Source organism: Bubalus bubalis, chromosome 5, assembly GCF_019923935.1.
Source record: "Bubalus bubalis isolate 160015118507 breed Murrah chromosome 5, NDDB_SH_1, whole genome shotgun sequence".
NCBI classification, from domain to species: Eukaryota; Metazoa; Chordata; class Mammalia; order Artiodactyla; family Bovidae; genus Bubalus; species Bubalus bubalis.
The window spans coordinates 61,916,459-61,933,873 of NC_059161.1; the positions used below are offsets into that span (position 1 = coordinate 61,916,459).

Here is a 17,415-nt window from a genome sequence, read left to right on the forward strand (position 1 = left end):
AGTAGCCCACCAGGCTCCCCCGTCCCTGGGATTCTCCAAGCAAGAACACTGGAGTGGGTTGCCATTTCTTTCTCCAGTGCATGAAAATGAGAAGTGAAAGTGAAGTCGCTCAGTCGTGTCCGACTCTTAGTGACCCCATGGACTGCAGCCTACCAGGCTCCTCCGTCCATGGGATTTTCCAGGCAAGAGTACTGGAGTGGGGTGCCATAATTTTACCCCCAAAATGTAAATAACTGGTTGTATTGGGAAAAAAGCCTTAGGAAAATGCAAATCATTATGCATATAATGGCATGAGTTCAGTTCAGTTCAGTCATTCAGTCGTGTCCGACCCCATGAATTGCAGCACGCCACACCTCCCTGTCCATCACCAACTCCCAGAGTTCACCCAGACTCACGTCCATCCAGTTGGTGATGCCATCCAGCCATCTCATCCTCTGTCGTCCCCTTTTCCTCCTGTCCGCAATCCCTCCTAGAATCAGAGTCTTTTCCAATGAGTCAATTCTTCACATGAGGTGGCCAAAGTACTGGAGTTTCAGCTTTAGCATCATTCCTTCCAAAGAACACCCAGGACTGATCTCCTTTAGAGTGGACTGGTTGAATCTCCTTGCAGTCCAAGGGACTCTCAAGAGTCTTCTCCAACACCACAGTTCAAAAGCATCAATTCTTCAGCACTCAGGTTTCTTCACAGTCCAACTCTCACATCCATACGTGACCACTGGAAAAACCATAGCCTTGACTAGATGGACCTTTGTTGGCAAAGTAATGTCTCTGCTTTTCACTATGTTATCTAGGTTGGTCATAACTTTCCTTCCAAGGAGTAAGCGTCTTTTAATTTCATGGCTGCAGTCACCATCTGCAGTGATTTTGGAGCCCAAAAAAGTAAAGTCTGACACTGTTTCCACTGTTTCCCCATCTATTTCCCATGAAGTGATGGGACCAGATGACATGATCTTCGTTTTCTGAATATTGAGTTTTAAGCCAACTTTTCACTCTCCTCTGTCACCTTCATCAAGAGGCTTTTTAGTTCCTCTTCACTTTCTGCCATAAGGGTGGTGTCATCTGCATATCTGAGGTTATTGATATTTCTCCCAGCAATCTTGATTCCAGCTTGTGCTTCTTCCAGCCCAGCGTTTCTCATAGTCATGTTTATTAACATTATTTGTAATTAACAAATAAATGTTATTCTATTGTCAGATATTTTTAAATGATTTACATATAAATGCAATGCTAATGTTTTTTTTTGCTATATTACATATAGCCAAGCCATCCTAGATTCAGATATATTGCCTCATATCTATATCATTATACCATATTTTCTTACTTTTGTAAAATATAGTTAATATGTTTTTCTCTATCTTATCTTTTTATCTTATTACTCAAATAAGGCTGTGTTATTTTCTCTCAACTTCAATGACCATGTCTTAATCTGTCTTGTTTTGGTTTTCTTTGTTTTAGTTTCATTTGGCGTTTTATTTGTTTTGAGCAGTCTTGGAGAGGAAAAGGGCAGAAGGTTGTTTTGGGGTTATATGTTATTGTTCAGTGGCTAAGTCATGTCTGACTCTTTGGGAGCCCATGGATTGCAGCATGCCACGTTTCCCTGTCCTTCACTATCTCCCCAAGTTTGCTCAAATTCATGTTCATTGAGTTGGTGATGCTATCTAACCATCTAATCCTCCGCCACCCTCTTCTCCTTTTACCTTCTATCTTTACCAGCATGGGGGTCTTTTCCAGTGAGTCAGCTCTTCACATCAGGTGGCCAAAGTATTGGAGCTTCAGCTTGGGGTTATATGAAAAAAAAGGAAAGAGAACCAATTTTCCCCTTTTATCACCTGTAAATTGTACCTGCTTTCACTTTCATCTCCTGAATCTATACTCTGATGACACTGTCCATCTAAGAAACATACAGAGTCCCAAAGCACCAGGTGTGACACAGTGAGCCCTCAGTGATTATACTCTAGAGGTGATATAGATTAATGGATGGCTGGGTGGATGAATGGATACATAGGTAGATAGGTAGATTTAGTTTAGATTTACTTCAGATCTCGTTAATCTGAATATACAAATAATTCTTAATTCTAAGACTCGTATTTCATTTTTTCATTGCCTCCTGCAAACTAATCCATTCACATATCTGTGGAGCCATATGGGTTTTCTCACATGGACTTAGGATCAAGCCTGACATCAGTTGGCCAAGTGCCATAGTAACTGCACTAGGCATGTCCATGGCCCTGATCTAGATAAACATCACCATACCTGGGCATCAGAGGTGCGCTAATCTTCCACTGACACTCCACCAGGTACTGAGTCTACTCCCGGGTGAAGTAGTTGCCCACCAGGGGCCACCTTAGATTCCCCCAGGCACGAGTGGGCACTGAGATTACTCTTCCAGGTAGGGTTGTCCCAGATGGATCCTATACTCTCTATCATTGTACTCTGCTGGTATTCCTCTTCCTCCTGGTATCAGTGGTGGTGAAAGAATGGCTTTATTCCTTGCATCACTCTCTTTTTTTTTTTTTTCAATAATGTAAGTTCTGATTTATTTTTTTTTTAAGGTTTGTATTTTTTTAAATTTATTTTATTTGGAGGCTAATTACTTTACAATATTGTAGTGGTTTTGCCATACATTGACATGAATCAGCTATGGGTGTACATGTGTTCCCATCCTGAATACCCCTCCCACCACCCTCTCCATCCCATCCCTCTGGGTCAATGAGTCCTCAAGGAATGCTGAATGCATTCCAGTATCTTAAAAAGTTTAGCAAGACAAGTCTAAGTAAACAAACATAAGGCTCTTTTGAAAATAATCTCTCTCTTCTGAGAACCAAAACATGCCAGCTTCTTCAGTGGTGAATTCTTAAAAATGTTTCCCAGTTTTCAACACTGACTCCTGTTGGACCATCTCATGAATTGTTCTGAATACTCAGATATATCTGAATCCATAGTACACACACATTTGTTCCCTCTTTCTATGATTTCCAAACCTACCCCTAGTGCCAAGAATACTGCTATCCATTTCTGATACAGAGTGCTGGTTACCCACCCTGCTGGACAGATCCAAAGAAATATATACATATCTTACACTCCAGTTGGGACCCTTCTGTACTGAAGTTAGAAAAACAGAGAATGAGGAAAGGAGAAAATAGTGAGGGCAGAAAAGAGAGTGAGGCGGAAAAATTTATCTTAAGAATTTGGCTCAGGTGATTGTGGGAAAGTCTGAAATTTGTAGGACAGGTCAGCAGGCAAGAGACCCAAGGAAGATTTGATGTTGCTGCCTTGAGTTTAAAATCCACAGGGCACAGCAACAGGATGGAAACTCAGGTAGAATTTTTATGATATAATTTACAGGCATAATTCCCTATTATTTGGGAAACCTCAGTCTTTGCTCTTAAGACCTTCAACTGATTGGATGAGACTCACCTACATTGTGGAGAGTAATCTGCTCTATTTAAAGTCAACTGATTATAAATGTTAATCCCATTTAAAATATACTTTCACAGTAACATTTAAACTAACCTTGACTTCCCTGGTGGCTCAGATGGTAAAGTGTCTGCCTACAATGCAGGAGACCCGGGTTCAATCCCTGGGTGGGGAACCCACTCCAGTATTCTTGCCTGGAAAATCCCATGGACAGAAGAGCCTGGTAGGTTACAGTCCATGGGGTTGCAAAGAGTTGGACACGACTGAGCGGCTTTCTTTCTTTTCTTTGCTTCCCTGGTGGCTCAGAGGTTAAAGCATCTGTCTCCAATGCGATAGACCCAGGTTCGATCCCTGGGTTGGGAAGATCCCCTGGAGAAGGAAACGGCAGCCCACTCCAGTATTTTTGCCTGGAGAATCCCATGGATGGAGGAGCCTGGTGGGCTACAGTTCACGGGGTCGCAAAGAGTCGGACACGACTGAGTGACTTCACTTTCACTTGACCTAATAAGTAGACAACATAGCCTACCCAAGTTGACACATAAAACTAATCGTCACAGGTATACTCCTTTGAAAAATCATCAGTAAAATATCAATTAATTCAGAAAAAATGTTAGACACTGTCATAGTGTGAAGTTGTAAAATAAGTGTTTTTCCTGAAGGAATGTCAACAGATTCCTCTTTGAAAATTACTGTTTTAAAGAGAAAAATCTGTCATTCTATGGAAATGACTCAAGGATAGACGATTTGGTAGAAATCTTACAAGGGGCCAATCTACTTCTAGTTGTGACATCGAAGACTTCTTCAGCTTCTAAAAATGCAGAGGTTGCTTATGATACATTGTATTTTTACAAGTTGATATAGAAGCATAATTTTAAAAAGATATTTATACTCTAACATTACAGTTTACATGCTGAGAACCCATTGTGGCTATTTTACACATTCTCTCCTTATATGCAGGACAGTTTGCTTATCATTTCATTCCAAATTAAATTGCAAGAGCATTTTATGGAGAATGAAACAGATGATTCTCTCCAAGCCGCTGTAATGTTCAGAGCAAATATCTAAGAAGTAAAAACTTTTATCACAATATTCTGGATGTTTACAACTTATTTCTAAGTTTTCTTAGAAAAATAGGCATTCGGTAGAGTTTAACCTTTCACAGCATCAAACTCTAACTTCTCTTTTTACAGATGAAGAAACCAAGAGCCAGGGAGGGCAGGTGTTTTCCCTAAATCCATGTAGACTAAGGGCTGTGCCAGAACTAGACAAGGATTTCCCAATGCCTGGCTCCATTATGTGTGGGTCCTTTGCATCATCACTACAGAGTTATCAACCAGGAATCCAGTGGTCTTTCCAAAAACGCCCCAAACTGTCTTTATAGCTTTATTTTCTTTACTTTTTCTGTATGTCCTGCACCTGAGCTAAACTGAAATTTGTTGACCTAAGTCTAAACATTTTTAACCAAGCTTGTGCTGAATTATTCTACAACAATGCCCTTTGCCAACTCTTCCCATGCAGAATGTCTGCTCCCTCTGACGCTACTGCTTTAAAACCCATCTAAATGCTGTCTCCTTTTTGATAGATGGATATACTTACAGATTTATCTCAAAATTTCACAGATTTCATCAATCTGCATATACATATGAGTCTCAGTTCTAATACTCATATTTCACTTATTTACTGCCCTCACTTCAAGTAGGTGATCTCTGCCTCCTGCAAACTAATCCACATGAGTATCAACCATCCTTCTAAGACTGAGGGAAAATGCCCCAGATTTGTAGGAAAAATTTAGCTAAGTTATATGATTGAAGTTTCTCAGATAATATTCCTGTAATGTTATCTCAGGTCTTTCTCTTTGGTTTGTGAGATAAAAGCGTTTATGAAAATTGAAAGCTGGATACTGATTTCCTAATTCTATTTCTTACTGTCCAGAGGCAAAGTAGAAGAATGGGTGGGATGTTAGTGTGTGTGTGTGTGTGCATGCGTGTAAGGTTATGTTATTATAAAAGTAACCAAGAAAAATAACTTTGGGCTAAACATACCATAATTTATTAAAAATTAAGTGGTAGAGAGACTCAGAAAGCCAGACTCAAGACTGCTGGCTAAGAATGCTGTCAGCCTAAGGAGTTTAGTATGGAAGACTTTTGCTCTAACCAGCCAGTGAGAGAAGGGGAAATTAGGAAGCATCATCCCTCATTATCACAGACAAACTAGTGACTGACTACTCACAGCAGGTAGGGCTCCCCCACCACATGCCATCTGCTGCTATCCTGAGGGAGGGATTAGGCTTTCCTCTCTTTATTTCCAGTTATCCTATTGCAATGAAGTTTTCACTTTTCCACCATCAGAAGTGTCCAAATATTAGGAGTCATACAGGGGTTCCTATAAGATGCATCCTTCTTCTCCAATAGTATGTAACACTGTGAATACTTACATCTGGGATAAAGATGCTCACAAAGGAAATTTGCTAAAAGGGCAAGTAAATAGAATGTAGACCATACATCTGTTGGGGAGAAATAGGAGATTCTCCATGAATAGTATACACTTTGAATAGGGATTTGATGAAAGTGAAAGATATGAATTTCTCTGATAAAGTGGGAAATATTGTAAGTACAAATAGAAAATTTGTGAAGTTCAGTAATGTAGTTTGGGTGTGGTTTTATATGCAAATCCTTACCTGGGCAAAATGATTCCAGCTCTGTAAATTAATTAGAAAGCACATGAATGAATGTCGGTCTTGGTTAATTGCTCATCTGGCCAAAGAACATCATGTTGCAAGTTAAGGTTTCTATGAGGAGCAGAAGAGCAGTGATGTTCAGGCTAAAGAAAGCCTCTGTTTTTATTAATTATAAGGTCAGAACTGACTTTTCTGGAATCAGAAGAGAAGCACAGGTGGAGCAGGAGCTGTCCTCTGGCAGAGATGAATGCACTCTGACATACCACGTGTGTTCTGGCATAACTCATTGCTTTCCAGGTGTCTGTGGAAAATACAACACCTCCTAGGTCTGCTGCCTGAGATGGGTTCTCACTGAACCATGCCTTTGCCCTGGTTCTCAAGTTGGAATACCCAATGACAGAAGGAGATGTGGTCAGCACCTACATAGATGGTTCCCATGTTTTTCAACATCCTGATGATGATCTGTGGACAAGATGCACATAAAGGAGAGAGAAAATTCAGGAAAAATCTGTTTTTCTTTTGTGAAATACTACTAGGAATTTCTCAGAGAAAGAACCAGATGATAAAGAAGCAAAGTGAAAGTGAAAGTTGCTCAGTCGGGTCCGACTCTTTGTGACCCCATGGACTGCAGCTTGCCAGGCTCCTCTGTCCATGGACTTCTCCAGGCAAGAACAGTAGAGTGGGTTGCCATTCCATTCTCCAGGGGATCTTCCTGACCCACAGATCGAACCTGGTCTCCCGTATTTCAGGCAGATTCTTTACCGTCTGAGCTACCAGGGAAGCTCAAAAACTGCTTTTAATTTTTGATGGGAGAAACCAATTAAAAGAAATTTCTCACTTTATACTAGAAATTAAAAGAAAATATTGCTTAATTATTGGTTCATTTTGTAAACTGAGATCAATGAAATGCTGTGAACAATGGCAAGAAATCAATCATAAAATAGCATAAAATTCATGGCCAGTATTGTAAATTAAAGCTTGCCTGACAGTGTTTGGTGAGGTGTCCATGCACTGGGATGCATTTCCTTGTATCACATCTCAGGATACTGAGATCCATTTATAAAACATATTAGAGTGATCTGCTTTTCCCTGTCCACAACTCCCTGTGTTTGATTTTATGCAAATGATGACATCAAGGAAATGGTAAAGAAGATGTTACTAAGGGACTCTGACAAACAGTAGCCTTATATTTTTAGGATTCTCCTACCTTCCATTTACTGACTCAGAGTTGGTACATACCTGTGATTGTTTGAATCCATTGATCCATTACGTTGCCCTTGAAGGACCTAATCACATCTGTACAAGTCATACTACCAAATCAGGGAGGAGAGAATCATCATCACATTCTTCTTTGCTTTAAAGTTTATATTGTGGCTTTGTTTATGGCTTTACTCACAAAGAATACCTTAGTCTGCATCCCCTGGAACTTTTTCACTTTTTAAATTAATTCTTTTAAAAAAAATCTCCATTCCATTTGTTCCTCTTTTACACAGCTATTCTTTATTTTCCCCCACTGATGCTGCTTCCTTTTATCTTTCTCTAATTTTCCTTTCCTTGTCCTCATCATCTCCTCCCATTTCACCAAGGATTTCCCAACCAGGTCACCTGGGCAGCTTCCTCTACCATGTATCACGTTAGGTTCTACCCTTTTCTTTTTCTTTTATGCCTTGTTATTCAGAGGACCCTAATGACACTTCATCTTCTTATAATACATTGAGAATAATCCACTTTGGGGTGGACAGGACAGGCATAAAAATGACTTGGAAGTCAAAAAAGCTATTTAATCAGGCTGGCTTTCATTGTACCATTGAGTTGAGAGTTTTTAAATTTTCAGAATTAAAAGAAAAGCCTCAGTTCCTATGATCGCAGAGGCATAGCAATCTGATTTCCTAAACTGGACATGTGAACAAACAAATTATTTTATGGGTGGGAATTAATTTATATTAAAAAACATTGGAGAAAATGTTAATTCTACATAATTTGTAAAATCTTGGTTGTATGATCATCATAAGCATAAATGAAGTGCCAGTTGAGCATGGAGCCTTTATAAATCTCAGTCAATACGATATCCACATACATCTCTATTTCTGTGAATATCTATATTTTTATGTTGTTGTTTTTGGTCATTTGCTAAGTCATGTCTGACTTTTTGTGAACCCATGGACTGCAGGCTCCTGTCTTTTACTATCTCCTGGAGTTTGCTCACATTCATGTCCATTGAGTCAGTGATTCTAACCATCTCATCCTCTGCTTCCCCCTTCTCCTTTTGCCTTCAGTCTTTCCCAGCATCAGGGTATTTTCCAATGAGTCAGCTCTCCTTATCAGGTGACAAAGTATCGGAGCTTCTGCATCAGTCCTTCCAGTGAATGTTCCTTTAGGACTGACTGATTTGATTTCCTTGCAGTCCAAGGGACTCTCAAGAGTCTACTCTAGCACCACAATTGGAAAGCATCGACTCTTTGGTGCTCAGCTTTCTTTATGGTCCAGCTCTCTTATCTGTATATGACTACTGGAAAAACCATAGCTTTGACTATTATGGACCTTTGTTAGCAAAGTGTCTGCTTTTTAAAACAATGTCTATATTTGTCATAGCTTTTATTCCAAGGAGCAAGTGTCTTTTAATTTTATCACTGCAGTCACTGTCCACAGTGATTTTGGAGTTCAAGAAAATAAAATCTGTCACTGTTTCCACTTTTTCCCCTTCTATTTGCCATGAAGTGATGGGACTGGGAGCCACGATCTTAGTGTTTTTTTTTTTTTTTCATGTTAAGTTTCAAGCTAGCTTTTTCACTCTCCTCTTCCACCCTCATCAAAAGGGTCAAGGGTAGGGAGGAGCAGAAGATAAAAGATATAGGTTAGGATGACAGCCCTATTGATCTCTGCTCCTGTGGCACAGGTAGGAAAACTGATGGGCTCAGAGGAGGGAACTATCCTGAGGATTCCAATTTTAGACCCCACTTGGTTCCTCAGGAGAATTGGCCAAACCATAAAAGGAGAAAAAAAGAGCAATGCAATGAAGGGAGAAACAAGGTAACAAGATTGTTATTGATGAGGAGTGATAGAGTTCCAGTTCAAACTGGGAAACCTAGAATTGCAGTAGATTCTTTCAGTATGTTTAGCAATTTCTCTCAGTCACATCTTAGAGATATGAGAAGTGTTAGAGAAAGAAGATGAGGTTTAGTCAGAGCTAGGAACTGGGAAAGCAGATACAGAAGAGGATTGGGGAGGTTGAAAAATCTAGGGACCCGGGAGTATGGCTTTGAAATGGGTGAGCAAAGATCATAGCAAGGAAAATGCAAATGTGCAAATCTCTGGAAACAAGAGGCTGAACATTGTGTGATGGCAAATGAGTGTTTGTTTGGATGTGACAAGTGCACGAGGTGGCAATTTACCAGAGAGGGCAGATTTTAGATTGAGAACCTTGGAAATGGTTCCAAAGATGATTAAGTAGTGGGTATAACTATGCTGCATGTTGAATAAATGAAGCAGAAGTGAAGGGCATTACATTTGAAGAAGTTAAAATGAAGCCAGATTCAGAGATGAGTCATTACTGAGGATGTTGAAGCTGCCAAAAAAGGGATTACGATTGAAAAGAAAATTGAGCCAATGCTGAAGTCATTGAGGAAAGGGGAAGTATGATGACATAGGAAGTGTAATAGGGCATGTGTCAACTAGGTCTTTGGCATAAAATTTCTTAAATAATGAATTGATATTGGAAAACTATGGCTGTCTTTTCTCAATATAATATATACTTAAATATTATAGAATTTGAAAATATATATAGCCAAAAATTTAACTCATCTGCATGCCCTTACTTTGAGAAAACTGCTGTTAATAATTTTTTTTTAATTTTCCATAATATATTGTAGCTTTTAAAATTTATGTTGCATATTGGAGTATAGTTGATTAACAATGTTAATTTCAGGTGTATAGCAAAGTGATTCAGTTGTACATACTCTTTGGAAGGAAAGTTATGACCAACCTAGATAGCATATTGAAAAGCAGAGATATTACTTTGCCAACAAAGGTCCGTCTAGTCAAGGCTATGGTTTTTCCAGTGGTCATGTATGGATGTGAGAGTTGGACTGTGAAGAAAGCTGAGCACTGAAGAATTGATGCTTTTGAACTGTGGTGTTGGAGAAGACTCTTGAGAGTCCCTTGGACTGCAAGGAGATCCAACCAGTCCATCCTAAAGGAGATCAGTCCTGGGTGTTCACTGGAAGGACTGATGCTAACGCTGAAACTCCAATACTTTGGTTACCTCATGTGAAAAGTTGACTCATTGGAAAAGACCCTGATGCTGGGAGGGATTGGGGGCAGGAGGAGAAAGGGATTACAAGAGGATGAGATGGCTAGATGGCATCACTGACTCCATGCACATGAGTTTGGGTGAACTCCGGGAGTTGGTGATGGACAGGGAGGCCTCAGTTCAGTTCAGTTCAGTCGCTCAGTCGTGTCCGACTCTTTGCGACCCCATGATTCGCAGCACTCCAGGCCTCCCTGTCCATCACCAATCCCAGAGTTCACTCAGACTCACGTCCATTGAGTCAGTGATGCCATCCATCCATCTCATCCTCTGTCATCCCCTTCTCCTCCTGCCCCCAATCCCTCCCAGCATCAGAGTCTTTTTCAGTGAGTCAACTCTTCGCGTGAGGTGGCCAAAGTACTGGAGTTTCAGCTTTAGAATCATTCCTTTCAAAGAAATCCCAGGGCTGATCTCCTTCAGAATGGACTGGTTGGATCTCCTTGCAGTCCAAGGGACTCTCAAGAGTCTTCTCCAACACCACAGTTCAAAAGCATCAATTCTTCGGTGCTCAGCCTTCTTCACAGTCCAACTCTCACATCCATACATGACCACAGGAAAAACCATAGCCTTGACTAGACAGACCTTTGTTAGCAAAGTAATGTCTCTGCTTTTGAATGTGAGTCCTGGCGTGCTGCAATTCATGGGGTCGCAAAGAGTTGTACACGACTGAGCAACTGAACTGAACTGATACATGTATCTATTCTTTTTCAATTTCTTTTCCCATTTAGCTTATTACAGACTATTGAGCAGAATTCCCTGTGCTATACAGTAGGACCTTGTTGGATATCTATTTATATATATAGCAGTATGTACGTGTCAATTCCAAGCTAACCACCCCCACCCCCATCCCCCTGGTAACCAGAACTTTGTTCTCTAAGTCACTGAATCTGTTTCTGTTTTGTAAACAAGTTCATTTGTATCATTTTATTGTATTACATATATAAGCAATATCATATGATATTTATCTTTGTCTGACTTACTTCATTTAGTATGATAATCTCTAGGCCCATCTATGTTGCTGCACATGGCATTATTTTTTTCCTTTTTATGACTAACATTCCATCTTATATATGTACCACATCTTCCTTAATACTGTAGATTTTTAATGAAATTTCAGGTTTGAGAATTAAGCTTTAATATTCAAAGAAGTATAAGTCTGCCTTTTTCTTGTCTTTTAACAATGAATTGCCTTCATCTCACAGTTACATTGGTCTGACAAATTGTATTCAGTAGATTCTTAGAGACTTTCATTCAGATATTACTCTATTTCTGTGAAAAGTAGGCCATAGAATTTTCTCTGGCCTTGCCTAATTCATTTTTTCAACAAATAAAACTGCCAGTTAGATCTCACCAATCCTGAAGACATCTTGGTGAACACAATAGAAAGCATCTTTCTGTATTCAAAGAGTTTATATCCCTCTGAGACCAATAACAAGGCGGTTTCTGTCATGTTTTGGTAACTATGATAAGTAACTAAGCAAGGTGATATGACTGAGGGTACCTGGGGATGGATGGTGGTGGCCATGCTGTTAGATTATCAAGAAAGACCGCTCAGAGGGAGATGAGCCTGATGGATGGGATAAAGTCAGCCAAGCACAAAGAAGGAGAAAACAGGTGTTCATCAGAAGAGACGTCATCTACAAAGGCCTGGAGGTGTGAGATTGTAGTGTTGGAGGGATGTGGAGGGACAGAAATGGCCAGTGTATGGAAGGCATGAGAAGTAGGCCCTTGGCAAATCAAGTAGTATCTCATTGACCACTTGTGTATGTCATTCTATGAGAAACAGGTGGTCATTGCAGGGTGGCCTGTGGAATCAGAAGATCACTGTGGACTGATGAATTTGCTTTCTTCTTCACTGAGAAAACTGAAGCAATTATAAGATAAACCCCACCCACTCCCCCCAGCATTTGTACCCACATAGTCTCCTTTCCCTCCATAACCACAGATTATCTGTTCCTGATCCAAGTATAAACCCTCCACTTTCGTTCTTGGCTGCAGTCTTTCACATATTCAAGGTCAAACCTCCAGTCCATTAAGAATTCTGCTCTCCCTGTTGGGCCATTTCTATCAGCATACATCATTTTATCTTATTTGATTATTAAAAAAAAATCTTCTTTGGTCTCTACTTACCTTTCATCTATTGTTTCACCTCTCATTTTCCTTCACAGCAAAACGTATTGAAAAAGTTGCTTATATTTACTATCTCTAATTCCTCTTCTCTCATCCTCTCATGAATCCATTTGAGTCAGGCTTAGACACTCATAACTTAACAACTTTTATTGCACAAATATGAATGACTGCCATAATGCTAATTCAACTTTTAGTCCTCCTCTTATTAGACTTATCATCTTTGAAAATTTGCTTCATTTGACTTCTAGGGCATCAAATCTTCATAGCTTACTGATTGCTGTTTCTCTGTCTCCATGGTTGGTTTTCTGTTTCTATTCCAGACAGCTTAAGATTGACATCTCAGTATTTGGGTCCTTAAACTTTTTCCCTTTTCTACCCACATTCACTCTATTTTTGCATTCTCATCCATTTTAAATGTCATCTATATGATGATGACTTTCCAAAGTATATCTCAAGCCAGGATGTCTTGAAATTCCAAAATTTATTCAAATTGCCTAATTGACATCTCCACTTGGTTGTCTGATCAACATTTCGAACTTGCCAACATGAATCTTTTAATTTGAATTATAGTTGATTTATAATGCTGTGTAAGTTTCATGCATTCAGCACAGTGATTCAGTTAAAAATATATATATATGTACATGTATTATATATTTTTTCAGATTCTTTTCCCTTATAAGATATTACAAAATATTGAGTATAGATCCCTATGCTATACAGTAGTACTTGTTGGCTATTTTAGATACAGTAGTATGTATATGTTAATCCCAAACTCCTACTTTATCCCTCCCACCTTTCCCCTTTGATAACCATAAGTTTTTCTAGGTCTGCAAGTTTATTTCTGTTTTGTAAATAAGTTTATTTATAGTTTTTTCTTAGATTCCATGTATGAGCAGTATCATATGACATTTGTCTTTTTCTCTGGCTTACATCAGTTAGTATGATAATTTCTAGATCCATCCCTGTTGCTGCAAATGGTATTAATTCATTCTTTTTTTATGGCTGAGTAACACACACACACATCTCTTTCTCCTCCTGCCTTCAATCATCCCCAGCATCAGGGTCTTTTCCAGTGAGTCAGTTCTTTGCATCTGGTGGCCAAAGTATTGGAGTTTCAGCATCAGTCCTTCCAATGAATATTCAGGATTGATTTCCTTTAGGTTTGACTGGTTTGATCTCCTTGCTATCCAAAGGACTGTCAAGAGTCTTCTCCAACACCACAGTTCAAAAGCATCAATTCTTCGGCGCTCAGTATTATGTTAGAGAATGTTCTAATTTCTTCTCTTACATGTAACTGTCCAGTTTTTCTACCACCACTTATTGGGGAGACTGTCTTTTCTCCATGGTGTATTCTTGCCTCCTTTGTTGGCCAGCTCCAGTGGTCCCAAGTAGCTCCTGTGTACCAGGCCCAGCCTCTGCAACCCTAGCTTTAATTCTAGCTCATACACACACACCCAGGTCCTTGGCCTAGCCATGTGCATGGCCAGTTCCCACAGACACAGCCTACAATTCAGTTCCTGAGGCTTCAGGTCACAGGCTGACTCCTATAGTTACAAGTCCAGTCTTGTTCTAACTCTAAGCCAGCCCTCATGTCCTCAGGTTCCAGGTCAATGCTCACAATACCAGGTTCCTGGAACATCCAAGTACTGGACCGAACACTAAATATGCAGATGCGGGGCCCACCCAGTAGTCCATGCACCTGGACTGCTTATGCCCCCTGTACTCAGGGTCCTTGTCAGTGCACATAGATACAGGTCCAAGGGCCATTACCATAGGCTCAAATGCCAGGCCTGCACCCGTAAAACTGGTTTCAAGACTTACCCAGTGGATAAAACCAGTCCAGATAGTCACGGTAGTCAACTACTTCCTTGAATATACAGACACTATGATTCATAAGGATCATGATAATCAAGGAAATAAGACACCACCAAGGAAAACCAGTGTCTATGAACTGTCTGACAAAGAGTTCAGGCTTATCCTATTAAGGAAACACACTGTACTACAAGAAAACGAAGATAGACAACTAAATAAAGTTAGAAAAACAATGCATAAACAAAATGGGAAGTTCAACAAAGAAATAGAAATTGTTTAAAAGAACAAATAGACATCCTTGAGTCAAAGAACATAAGGACAATGAAAAAATTCAGTAAAGAGATATAAGAACAGACTCAACCAAGCAGAAGAATTTGTGAACTAGAAGACAGGTCATTTGAAATCATCTAGTCAGAGAAGCAAAATGAATGAAAGAGAGTGAAGAAAACTTACATGAATTATGAGATGCCATTAACAGAACCAGTTTCTACATCACAGAACCCCAGAAATGGAAGAGACAGAGAAAAGAGCAAAAAACTTATCAAAAGAAATTAGAGCTGAGAACTTCCCAAATTTGGGAAGAGATTTGGACATTGAAATTCATGAAGATAATAAGTCACTCCAGGTATTCAACCCAAGATGATCTTCTCCAAGACGTATAATAAAGCTGTCTAAAATTGAAGAGTGATGTTCATGAGATCCATTTCTGACCATGCAACTACTCTGTTCAAAACCCTCTCAGCTTTCTAACTAGATTCTCTCAGATTAAAACTCCAAATCCATGTAGAGACATACAACACTCATACGGTCTCCCCCTTATTGATTTTCTGATGCCATCTCTTACTTCTTTCTGCTTCATTTGCTCTGCTCTAGCCTCCCTAGCCTTCTTGCCATGTTCATGGTAGTCACGTTCCCCCTTCCAAGTCTTTGCTTAGCTTGTTCCCTGTCCTGAAATAGTCCTTTGCTTAGTTCCACAGCTGTTACTCTCATTCATTCCAGGCATTTGCTCAAAATGTCATCTTGCTGCTGTGGCCTCCGCTGACTCATGCTTTTTTTCTTTTCCTTTCAGTTTTATTGACATATAATTGACATGCAATAATTGAGTTTAAGGTGTACAGCCTTATGACTTTACTCATATATATATATCAAAATGATTATGACAGCAAACTTAGTTCACATCCCTGACTCTAGCCTTTAAAATTACTGCGCACTCTTGCTTCTTTCTCTGTTCTGTTTTCTGTGGCACTTTTGGCACTTTTCATACTTTATGTACAGATAGCCTTAAACCCTGGAGATGGCAATGGCAACCCACTCCAGTACTCTTGCCTGGAAAATCCCATGGACGGAGGAGCTTGGTAGGCTGCAGTCCATGCGGTCACTAAGAGTTGGGCATGACTGAGCGACTTCACTTTCACTTTTCACTTTCATGCATTGGAGAAGGAAATGGCAACCCACTCCAGTGTTCTTGCCTGGAGAATCCCAGGGACGGGGGAGCCTGGTGGGCTGCCGTCTATGGGGTCACACAGAGTTGGACACGACTGAAGCAACTTAGCAGCAGCAGCCTTAGACCCTAGTCAATGTTCAATTTAAAGCCATGCTAAACTCCTAAAATGCAACAACTTTCTCATCCATTAATTTCTTATTGCCTGAAATAGTCTAGAAGTAAATCTCAGCTATGAGTGGAGGACTTGATAAGAGTTGGCATCTTCTACTTCAGGCCTGGGTCACGAGCCATACTGGCTTTCTCTAGCGACATGACCCTATTTGCTCACCTCTTCATCCTGGTCTCCCTCAGTCCTGACCATCATATACATGGATGCTTCCCAACCTATGGAGGAGCATATTTTGTCAGAGTAGAATCCAGGCACAGAGAGTAATCCTAGAACTAATATAGAAAGATACTCCCATTCGAAGCAGGTATTCTTGGTGAGTTTAGGAGTTCTATGATCAAGGTCACCCTCAAAGCATGTAGACTGTAGTGTAAAGAAGAATGGGGCATTCTGTGATAAGAAGACACTTGATAATGTGATGCTATGATGATGCCTTCTGACCCTACCAGCTCAGGATAATTAAGGACTACTTGGATATGCAAGTCTGTGCCAGCAAACACATACAAATATGTCTTGGGCCGCCATTGAATGCTGCGACTTCTTAACCAATTGCAAAGTAGGTAACCAAATCCCTGCCTCAACAAGCTAGAATGTAAGAAAGCAAGAACTGCCCACCACAAAGAGTTCACTGGTAAAAGATCATCATAGCATCCAGTCTGGTTTGCAGCTGACCAAGACACTTTGGTATGGCTAGGAGACATTCTCATGTAAAATATTCCAAAGTCACTTGGAATCAGCCCCATGGAAAGCAGTTCCCTGCTGGGGTATGTTTTCAGAGAAAATAGTTGTATTCTTATGTTCAAATATAACAGCTTTTCCCTAGTAGTACTTAACCCATCAGGGATTCCCTCTTTCCTCTAGGTTCTGTTTCCTCCTTGGTTTTGCTCCTGCAACTGGCTTTTAAGTCAAATCCCCAGCTTCCTTTTCTCAGAAATGTAAGGAATTCAGACAGATGGGAGGGATGAAAGGCTGCAGTCACTAAGCTCTTGAGAATCAGAAGGAAAAGATGACAAAAACAGGGAAATGAGAGATATAATATGTTAGCATATTACACATTGCACTGGGTTGGACAAAATGTTCATTCAGAGTTTTCCTTAAGATATTACGAAAAACCTAAATGAACCTTTTGACCAACCCAGTAGTTGGGTTGGACCTGCTAGTAGGATGTGTTTTTTTGCATGAAGTTTTCCCACAGTAAATGATAGTTACTCTCTGGATAGCCTCTGAGGCCATTATTATCATGATTTTTAACTTTATAAGTTTCATAGAATGTTTTTCCAAGTGAAAGTACCTCAATTCTATCTGACTTGTGCACACACAGTGTAGCTGTTCCTGCCATTTCTCAGAAGTCTCTGGCAAGGCCATGCTGTTTTAATACCAACTTCAAAGTATTCTTATAACTTATCTTCTGACCACCCCTACCCCCCGGCCCCTGCTCCATTGCCTGTGTTGCCTCCAGCCTC

The 17,415-nt window shown here is 40.0% G+C and overlaps 1 protein-coding gene and 1 non-coding gene across 2 annotated transcripts in view; both read left to right on the forward strand.

Moving 5' to 3' along the window:
• Positions 1 to 17,415, forward strand: part of USH2A (usherin) — a 940,802-nt gene that overhangs the window by 487,603 nt on the left and 435,784 nt on the right. The gene's annotated exons all lie outside the window — the stretch shown is intronic.
• TRNAC-ACA lies at positions 3,521 to 3,592 on the forward strand. The gene has a single exon. It is a non-coding gene; the product is annotated as a tRNA-Cys (tRNA).